Source organism: Sphaeramia orbicularis, chromosome 1, assembly GCF_902148855.1.
Source record: "Sphaeramia orbicularis chromosome 1, fSphaOr1.1, whole genome shotgun sequence".
Taxonomy (NCBI): Eukaryota; Metazoa; Chordata; class Actinopteri; order Kurtiformes; family Apogonidae; genus Sphaeramia; species Sphaeramia orbicularis.
This window is the reverse complement of record NC_043957.1, coordinates 1207948-1217248: the sequence shown is the minus strand read 5'-3', so window position 1 is coordinate 1217248 and position 9301 is coordinate 1207948. Positions and strand designations below refer to the sequence as shown.

The window sequence follows — 9301 nt, the reverse complement described above, 5'->3', positions numbered from 1 at the left end:
AAAAAACCTAATGTCAGTCTATAACTGTTTCAGTCTATTGAAGTGGAGCTTGTATTGTCCTACTGTAATTTTACATGACGAATTATGCTAATCAGCTAATGTATACAATCCATAACAAAGAATAAGTCAGTTATTAAATTACAAAAAAAAAAAAAAAACTCAGACAATGATTGACCTTATTTTTTCATGTGTGCATATAAGTTTTTGTTTGTTTGTTTTCAGGGTGTTCAGTCTGCAGGGATACGTTAGCGTCTGTCTGGTTTCCATCCACATTAACTGGGAGAATTGGTTTAACTTGTTTAACGATGACAAATGACCCTTAAGTCTGTCAGCTGCAGGTCTGACCTCTGACCTCTGACCTCTGACCTGCCCTAAGTCTGATGTACACACATGCAGAGGTCGTATTAGAGGTAGTGTTTACTTCATCTACGTATAGTAAATACTGTACTAATGTCAGTCCAAAATAAAACCAACACACAGACGAAAACTAGAATAGAATAGAATAGAACAGACAGAATAGAATAGAATAAAATAGAATAGAATAGAACAGACAGAATAGAATAGAATAGAATAGAATAGAATAGAACAGACAGAATAGAATAGAATAAAATAGAACAGACAGACTAGAATAGAACAGACAGAATAGAATAAAATAGAATAGAATAGAACAGACAGAATAGAATAAAATAGAATAGAATAGAACAGACAGAATAGAATAGAATAAAATAGAATAGAATAGAACAGACAGAATAGAATAGAATAGAATAGAATAGAACAGACAGAATAGAATAGAATAGAACAGACAGAATAGAATAGAATAGAATAAAATAGAATAGAATAGAACAGACAGAATAGAATAGAATAGAATAGAACAGACAGAATAGAATAGAATAAAATAGAATAGAATAGAACAGACAGAATAGAATAGAATAGAGTAGAACAGAATAGAATAGAATAGAACAGACAGAATAGAATAGAATAGAATAGAATAGAACAGACAGAATAGAATAGAATAGAATAGAATAGAACAGACAGAATAGAATAGAATAGAACAGACAGAATAGAATAGAATAGAGTAGAACAGAATAGAATAGAACAGACAGAATAGAATAGAATAGAATAGAATAGAATAGAACAGACAGAATAGAATAGAATAGAAGACAGAATAGAATAGAATAGAAGACAGAATAGAATAGAATAGAATAGAAGACAGAATAGAATAGAATAGAATAGAATAGAATAGAACAGACAGAATAGAATAGAATAGAATAGAATAGAATAGAATAGAATAGAATAGACAGAATAGAATAGAATAGAATAGAATAGAATAGAATAGAATAGAACAGACAGAATAGAATAGATCTTTATTATCACTGTCAGGGGAAAAATGAAAATCAGTTTAGCAGCAAAAACACGTATAAAAATATCACACAAATACTGAAAAAAATGTAGGCAAAAAAATGTGTGCAAAAGCTGCAGGATACAATATTAAATGTACATATGCTACTGAAGTACTGCTAAAACTACAGAAATAGACAAAAGCTAACTATACAAAAGCCTGTATAAAACTGGATAATTGGAGTGGGACAATGTGGGCTGGACTTCTAAACTCTGACGTATTTCGTCCATTTTAGGAAAATGGGAAGATTTTAAAAAAAAAAAAAAAAAAAAAAACATAAAAAATTTGAACTGTGACCTACTTTTCCCAAAATGTATGACATCTATTCTGGGTCACTGGCCTTCTAGAAACCTTATTTGGTATGAATTCAACCAATAGTTTTGCTGTTCAAGTGTAAACAAACAAACCAACCCAACTAAAAACAGTACCTCTTGCTTTGCCTACGGGAAGCGGGGTAATAAAACTAAATAAATGAAATAAAATTAAACTAGTGCGCTGACTCATGGGAATCCACAGGTTCTGGATGTGGTAGTGTTTATGCTGGTGTGTATTTGTGCATGCTGTACCACATTTGTCCAGCAGTCACCGCCAAAGCGCTCTGGCCATAGTAACATGATTATAAGGCTGTTGTACTCAGAGTTACTCTTATCTCCCAAAATACTGGTCCTATCAACTTACTGTTTTCACGAGTCTGTTCCTTGGGCAATAATACATAATAAATATGACAAACTGCAGCAGTCAGCTGTTTCTAGATTTTGTGGGAATCTTTGGACACACACACACACACACACACACACAGAGGCCACTTGGCTGTTTGATTGATTGATTGAAATCTTTATTTCGAACATGTAGACAGTGAAATCCAAACAAAATCAACCAACAAAATATCAGTAATGACACATAAATGGTTGATAAGTAAACAAAAGAAAAAAAAAGAAAAAAAAAAAAAGAAATTAAACATGCTTGAAAAGGGGTAGGAAGAAGTAAAAACTTGTACTCCTACCCCCAATCTCTATTCCTTCTGATCTCGATATAGCAATTATTATTTGATATTATAATAATAATAATAATAATAATAATAATAATAAAACTATATCGTCGGCTTCCTGATAAAACCTGCTCAGTGACATTTTTGGTTGGGAATAAAAACCTGCTATCTCCCCTATTACAGCTTCAAATTTCAGTCTCCTGTGAAAGTTGTTTCCATTCCATCAGAAGTACCAACATTAAAGGAACAGGTATTTTTTTGTCATATTTCACAGTTTCCTCTTATATAAACAGTTTTTTGTTTCTCCGGTAAAATTTGCCTAAAGTCCCAGAGCAGGTTTGATCAGGAAGCCGACGATAACACATTCTTATTCCTATATACACTAACATAATAATACCCATTTACAAATGATCCTACCAGTATCAGCACTGTCAGATATGAATAAAAACTGAAAAACAAACAAAAACCAAATAATACAGATGAGGATACAAATATAAAATGATAAAAGCAGGCCATAGCAGTGAACAGCAGTAGCACAGAACAGAACCTCAGATGGTGCAGATCTGTGGTTTTGTCAGGTAAGCGTATGCGAAGGCCATAAACAGGCCCATTTCTTCTCCTTCTTTTTAATACTATAACCCCTGGCCTTCAGATTATCCTCAACACCATCAGAGCCCAGACACGGAGCTTGTTGTGGAATTGCGTACACATGTTGTGTTACCTTAGACGTCTTTTCCGGGCACACTGTCACAGCTTGAGCGGAATCATCTGGGCTAAATGAGGATCTGTGCTGATGGATGGTGGAATATCACAGATTTCACTGGGAGCAGATGGAAGCCAACGCAACACCCTGTTTGGTGGCAAATGGATGATGCAATCAGCTGGCGTTTTCTGCACCATCAGACTGAAGGAGAGCGTTTGAACACGGCCGTCGGTGGAAGACGCATCCGTCAGATCCGCGGGTGTTGGTTCATTTGTTTTCTTTGGTGGATGGACGTTCACCAGGTGCAGTCGGTCTGACATGTAAACAGATAAACGTAGACACACTCAAGGTCTGAGGCCGTTTAGTCTGCAGACGATGATGGAAATCCACCCTGGAACCCCAGAGAGCACAGCAGGAAGAGTCCTCCCAAGGCGCCGTCCGGCTGGGACAGACCGGGCTTCTTATCGATTGACTGTCAATCAATTCTTCTTATTAGTCTGATTCTTTATTGACTTTCTTATGGATTTGTAATCAATCATCTTTGTGGGAAAAAAGCAGCTTTTCTCAGAGAACAGAAACAGTCCTGCGCTGTGACGTCAGCTGTCAAATATAGAAGAACTTTGTCTGTAGGGGTGACTTTATTTACGTTAGTCGCTTTTCCATTGACCCTCAAAATGTGCAAATATAACATGTGCATAAAAATGGACCTAATGGACCGAACATACCTACTATTTAATTTTCTTTTACTGTAATTTTGTTTTTGTTGTTTCCTCTCTTTTCTGCCCAGTTTACTCAGTTCTGGTTGTAGTTATAGTTTCCATTATAATTATCACCGTGGTTGTTACTGTTTGTATTGTTGATATTTTCTTGTGAGAGTCTTCGCCACCTTCTTCTTTCTTGCCCCCCCCACTTCACGCTTTATGCGGGACAAGACAAGTTAAGGAAAAAAAAAAAAAAAAACCTAATGGAAAAATGACAATTTTGCCAAAACTCTTGTTTTTCAACTAAAAGTTTTTGCGCTGGCAAGAGGTGGTTTGTCAGGTGTAGCACAGATGGTACATCACACAAAACTGCAATGAAAGACCTTTTTCCACAACTAGAGTCATGTGAATAAAAACAAAAAAACAGATGTTGACGGATGTTATAACAAGTGAAGAAGAAAAGTTTTAAAAGAAACATGGTGCGGTATGTGTGGACACACCAGAAAACCCAATCATTTTTAATTTAGTACAGGATAGAGGGGTAATATATACTAATAATGAATATATCTGTAAATCAACACCATATTTATGTTCATCACCATGTTTATGGAATGACTTCTCGTGTCATCTTGTGATAATAAACAAATCATTGCATTTGTGATTTCATGGAAAAAATGACATTGCGCACTTCTGTTTTTTGACATTTAGTAAATATGGGTAAAGTTTTGTGCAGATGTCCAATGGAAAAGTGACTGTCAGTGAAAGGACGACATTTTTCACTGTTGGTAAAGTTTTGAGTCTTCTACCTCTAGATTTATGACAAGTCCTACTATTTGGTCAGTATATGGATGGATGGATGGATGGGGAAACTGTAGCGCAGCAGTGGCATGATGAACACTTAGAATAGAAGAATAAAAAGCAAACACACTATACATAATTAGAAGTATTAAAGGAGAACTGGTAGAAAATGTGGACAATCAAACAGTAGCTGCAACAATCAACTGTAATTTGCAAAGTCAAGTGTTTTATTTGGATCATTAAGACGAGTTTAAAACCACAACATCAAAATCAAACCACCTGTAACCACCTTTTACTCAATACAACAAAAAATAAATAAATAAATGAGGCTCTAACCTTTAATTAAATAACACATTAGATGTCCATATGAGCAGTTTTCCATATGGACCAGTAGGAAGACTGGAGGCCTTAACTCCTGACTTTCATTCAGCCTGTTCGCAGTGAAGCCACCCCTTGTTAAAGTCACCATTCTACAGACGTTGGAAGGTGTTCTGTTTTTCTTTTTTTCATGAAGACGATTCGTTTCTTCATCTGTCTCATGTGTTTCATGTGTTGTCATAAGTTTCCATAGACATGGGTTTGATACCAGTGTTTTGCATTCAAATATTCCAAAGTCAGATAAAGGAACTAATTATTTTATTTGATCTTATTTTGTGTACCCTTTATGCTCTTATATATGTATATATTTATATATTTTCTTGTTCAAGTACTTCTTCTTCCTCTCTGGATGTTCCTTTTCTATGCAGATGGAGTTGTGCTTTGATCATTGTCACTTTGACGTAAAATGGAGGTTGATTATAATCGTCAGCCAAGATGATCCAAACATGTTCCAGTGTGAAGACATGAGTACTGTTCAGTATTTGGTCGTACGTATAACTCTGCAGTAGTTCCATGGGGGGGATGGGATTTAGGAAATGCAATTATATGACTAAAAACTGCATTTTTCATACACAGTAGTATTTGAGTATTACCATTCCAATATTATAAAACAGATTTATATTACACACATTAAGTTTAGCATCATGTTCTGGTATACTCTTGTATAATTTGGTTCTAAACCCATATTCACAGTGTAACGCTGCTGAAACACAGTCAGAGTCAATGAGTTGAACACATAAATGACAGAAGGACAGGGGAGAGAACCAGGAAGAAGATTTTTCCTTTTAATTTGGCTTTAAAAATGAACATTTGATATGTGTGCATCTAGTAGCAGCAGCAGATATACATACTATTAGTACTTTTCATTATATAGACACTGTTTATTGTATACATGCTGTTAATACTGTTCATTATATACATACAGTTTCATATATACATACTGTTTTTCATTTAATATACTGTTATATATACTGTTAATATCATTCATAGATATACATATTGTCACATACTGTTAATACTGTAAATTTGCGTCCATTCATGTTTTGTTTTGTTTTTTTATTCTACTTAGCTCTATTCTTATGGCACTTTGTAAAATGTTATAATTTTATATTCTATTTTCTTCTCTTATTTTTAGTTTTGTAATTTTATATTCACTTTATTCTTATTTCTGTAGTACTTCATGTTTTGTTAAAGGTGCTGCAGACTTCTGTGTCCAGTGTTTCCTCACATCTGTCCATCCTCAGTCCTGTCCTCCGTTTCATTCGTCCGTTGGTCTGTCTGTCGTTCCTCAGCTAAATCTCTTCCTCACAGTGAACAGTTTCTTAGTTCCATCCACCACAAACAAACCATGTGTTTACATTCAGAGCCAGGAGGGAACTGGGCATCTTCGGAATGTTGTTGCGACGTGCATTGTGGGAAACGCTGGTTCGCTCTGGTGTCTGACAGCGGCAGCTGCTACAGACGACGTGGAAACGGCAGGAGCTCCCTCCCCTCTGTGCAGACTCCTCCAGACGTTTCCGCATCGTGTTTCATCCATATAATATCATATGCTCACGTTGCTGCCTGACAGCGGCGGTGCAAGCCTTCGTTTCCCACAATGCACGTTGTGACAAAATTCTGAAGATGCCCGAGTGCCCTCCTGACTCTGTAAAGACACGGGTTTGTTTGTGGTGGATGGAACTAAGAAACTGTTCACCGTAATACCAGAGATTCAGCTGAGGAATGACAGACAGACGAATGAAACTGAGGACAGGACTGAGGATGGACAGATCTGAGGAAACACTGGACACAGAAGTCTGCAGCACCTTTAATATTGTTGGTCTGACTGGAGTAGCACAAACTCTATTCTGTTCTATTCTGTTCTGTTCTATTCTATTCTGTTCCGTTCCGTTCCAGTCTAGTCTAGTCTCTCCTGGTCCATGACAGTGGTCCTGTAGAACCTGTGTCCGTCCTTCCTCAGATCATCCATCCTGGTATGATGCTTATTGCTCTTTAAACACATGGAGCATCCATATCCCAAACTGTCACATTCTGACACTTCAATAAAAGACGGAGGAAGACGAGTGACGTGTTCACAATCCCACCGCGTAGGGAGGACGGCGGTCGAGGCGGCGGATGCGTCGGCTTTGGGTTTTAGCACGGGTGACTGTCGCTGCTCTTTTTTTTTTTTTAATGTAAACTGTTTATGATTGTAACCATAGCGATTAGCCCCTCCCCCTCAGTCTCCGTACCGTTTCTCTGTTTCCCTTCTTACCTCACTGCTCTGCAAACTGTCAGTTAGCAGCGAGTGGGTGTGTGACACACTTACATAAATCTGGCATGTTACACAATTGGCCTGCTCAGTGTGTTTGCATGTTGTGGGCTGTGGGGCTCAAAGTCTTGACAGAGCCTAATATAATAGGATCCAGACGATTATAGCGCTGCATGCCACTGTACAAGCCTATATGTGTCTGTTGGTGTGTGCGTGGGGGTTTTACTAGACCGTACATCCCAGGAAGTCAAACACAAATCCTCTACTGCGTTTGGATATATTAATCTGCACTTTTCTCTTTAGTTGACGCCTAAGTGCTGCGTCGTCTGTTTCAGCGTCTATAGAGCCGGAGTGCTAATCCTTCTATCCAACAGCCTGGTTTATGTTTAATACTGTTAGTGCAGGTTTCCACTCAGCTGACAAACCCTCTGTTTTGCGCTGAAAAAGGGAAGCTACACAAAAAGCACTCATCCTGCCCCTTCCTTCATGTGTAGGAGTGTAGATGTGGTGCAGGTTCAGTGTGTGATCTGCTGTTCTGTAATGACGCTCCACTTGGCTGACTTCTTCCAAACTAACTGACTTTCCACTCATCTTCTTCCTACTTGTTGTTTTCTTCTTCTCACTTCTTCCTTCACCTGCCTGACTTCTGTCTGGCTTTTAGGGCCTCCTTCCTTATTCCCTCCCTGGTGTTGTTGCCTCCTAACGATGGGCTTTCAGACCTCACTTCCTGATTTCCCCTACTCCTGTGTGTGTATATATATATATATATATATATATATATATATATATATATATACTTTTTTTATTTTTTAATTTTTTTTTTAATTTTTTTTTTTTTTAAAGCCGGGCAGGTGTATCGCTCTTGGGGAGAACTCTCCTTCAACCATTCCACCACTTACAGACTAATCCACCTATTACATACATTTGCATAAAATGAGGTAAAGACATTAACCCATAAAGACTAGGGCTGTGTATTGGCAAGAATCTGGCGATACAATACAAATCACAATAGTAGGATCACAATACAATATATCACAATACTGTTAACAAGACAATTTTTTTTTTTTAAAGATTATTTCCTGGAAAAACCTATGGTGCAACATTTAGATAAAGTTTTAACATGCGGCTTTACCAGTACAAAAAACACACACAAGTAAATACATAAATAATGTTTGATAGACATTACAGTTTCAGATCCTGCTTTAATGTTCTTTTTCTATTGCGAAATGAAGACATAGTGTTCAGTCCCTGAATCATCCAACATCATAACATTATTTTTGTGCATTCCCAAAAACACAAACATTTGTCTCTTCCAGACAGTAAAAGGTGCTTTTTGGATTCTTGAATTATCCATTATTTAAAAAAAAAAAAAACTGCGTTAACAGTTTAAAAAAACTCCATTTATGACCTGCAATATCACAATGCTACTTTTGCAGTAAACAAACAACAAAATTCTCATGTGAATATAGAAATAACAGAGCTGGAAAAACAAAAATGAACCTCTGCCATGTCTGCATCATTGATACAGTACTTTTGAATATCGATACAGTATCATGAAGTGAAATATCACGATATATTGCGATATCTTCTTACACCCCTTATAACGACCCAAACTTCCACTGGTGACCAAAATTATTACGTTAAATACCTGTTGATCCACTAATCCTGTCAATCCATGTCAATAATTGGTGTCAAATACAGTTCTTCATCTTTTCATGGTCATCAGATATGACCCATTTGGACGTTCAGAGGCTCCATAGTTACCATGGAAACACCGTCATCTTCTACAACATTGATTCTCCAGTCAAACCCATGGAGTTGGATCAGTGACAGTGGATGGACACACTGGGGTTATGTTCAGATAATGAGAGATTTGACTGAAAAAGTCAGTTTTTCTTCTGTTTTCTCTCTTGCTGATATAATAACCCGCAACTTTAATCTGAGCTTTTATGAAAATCTACATGATCAGTGAATTAAATATGGGTAAAGACCTGGTTTTCACCTAAGAATGTGAAATACTGAACCTAATATTGGAATAAATGGTGATAAATCACTTCAGAAAAATTAAAAGTAGATTAAAAAA

The 9301-nt window shown here is 36.7% G+C and overlaps 1 long non-coding RNA gene across 1 annotated transcript; it reads right to left on the bottom strand.

Moving 5' to 3' along the window:
• Positions 1–1888: 1888 nt before the first annotated feature.
• On the bottom strand, positions 1889–8856 carry LOC115427281 (uncharacterized). Its single transcript, XR_003936465.1, has 3 exons — positions 8846–8856; positions 7943–7945; positions 1889–2031 (listed from the first exon to the last, which is right to left on the bottom strand). It is a non-coding gene; the product is annotated as an uncharacterized LOC115427281 (long non-coding RNA).
• Between the last annotated feature and the right edge of the window lie 445 nt (positions 8857–9301).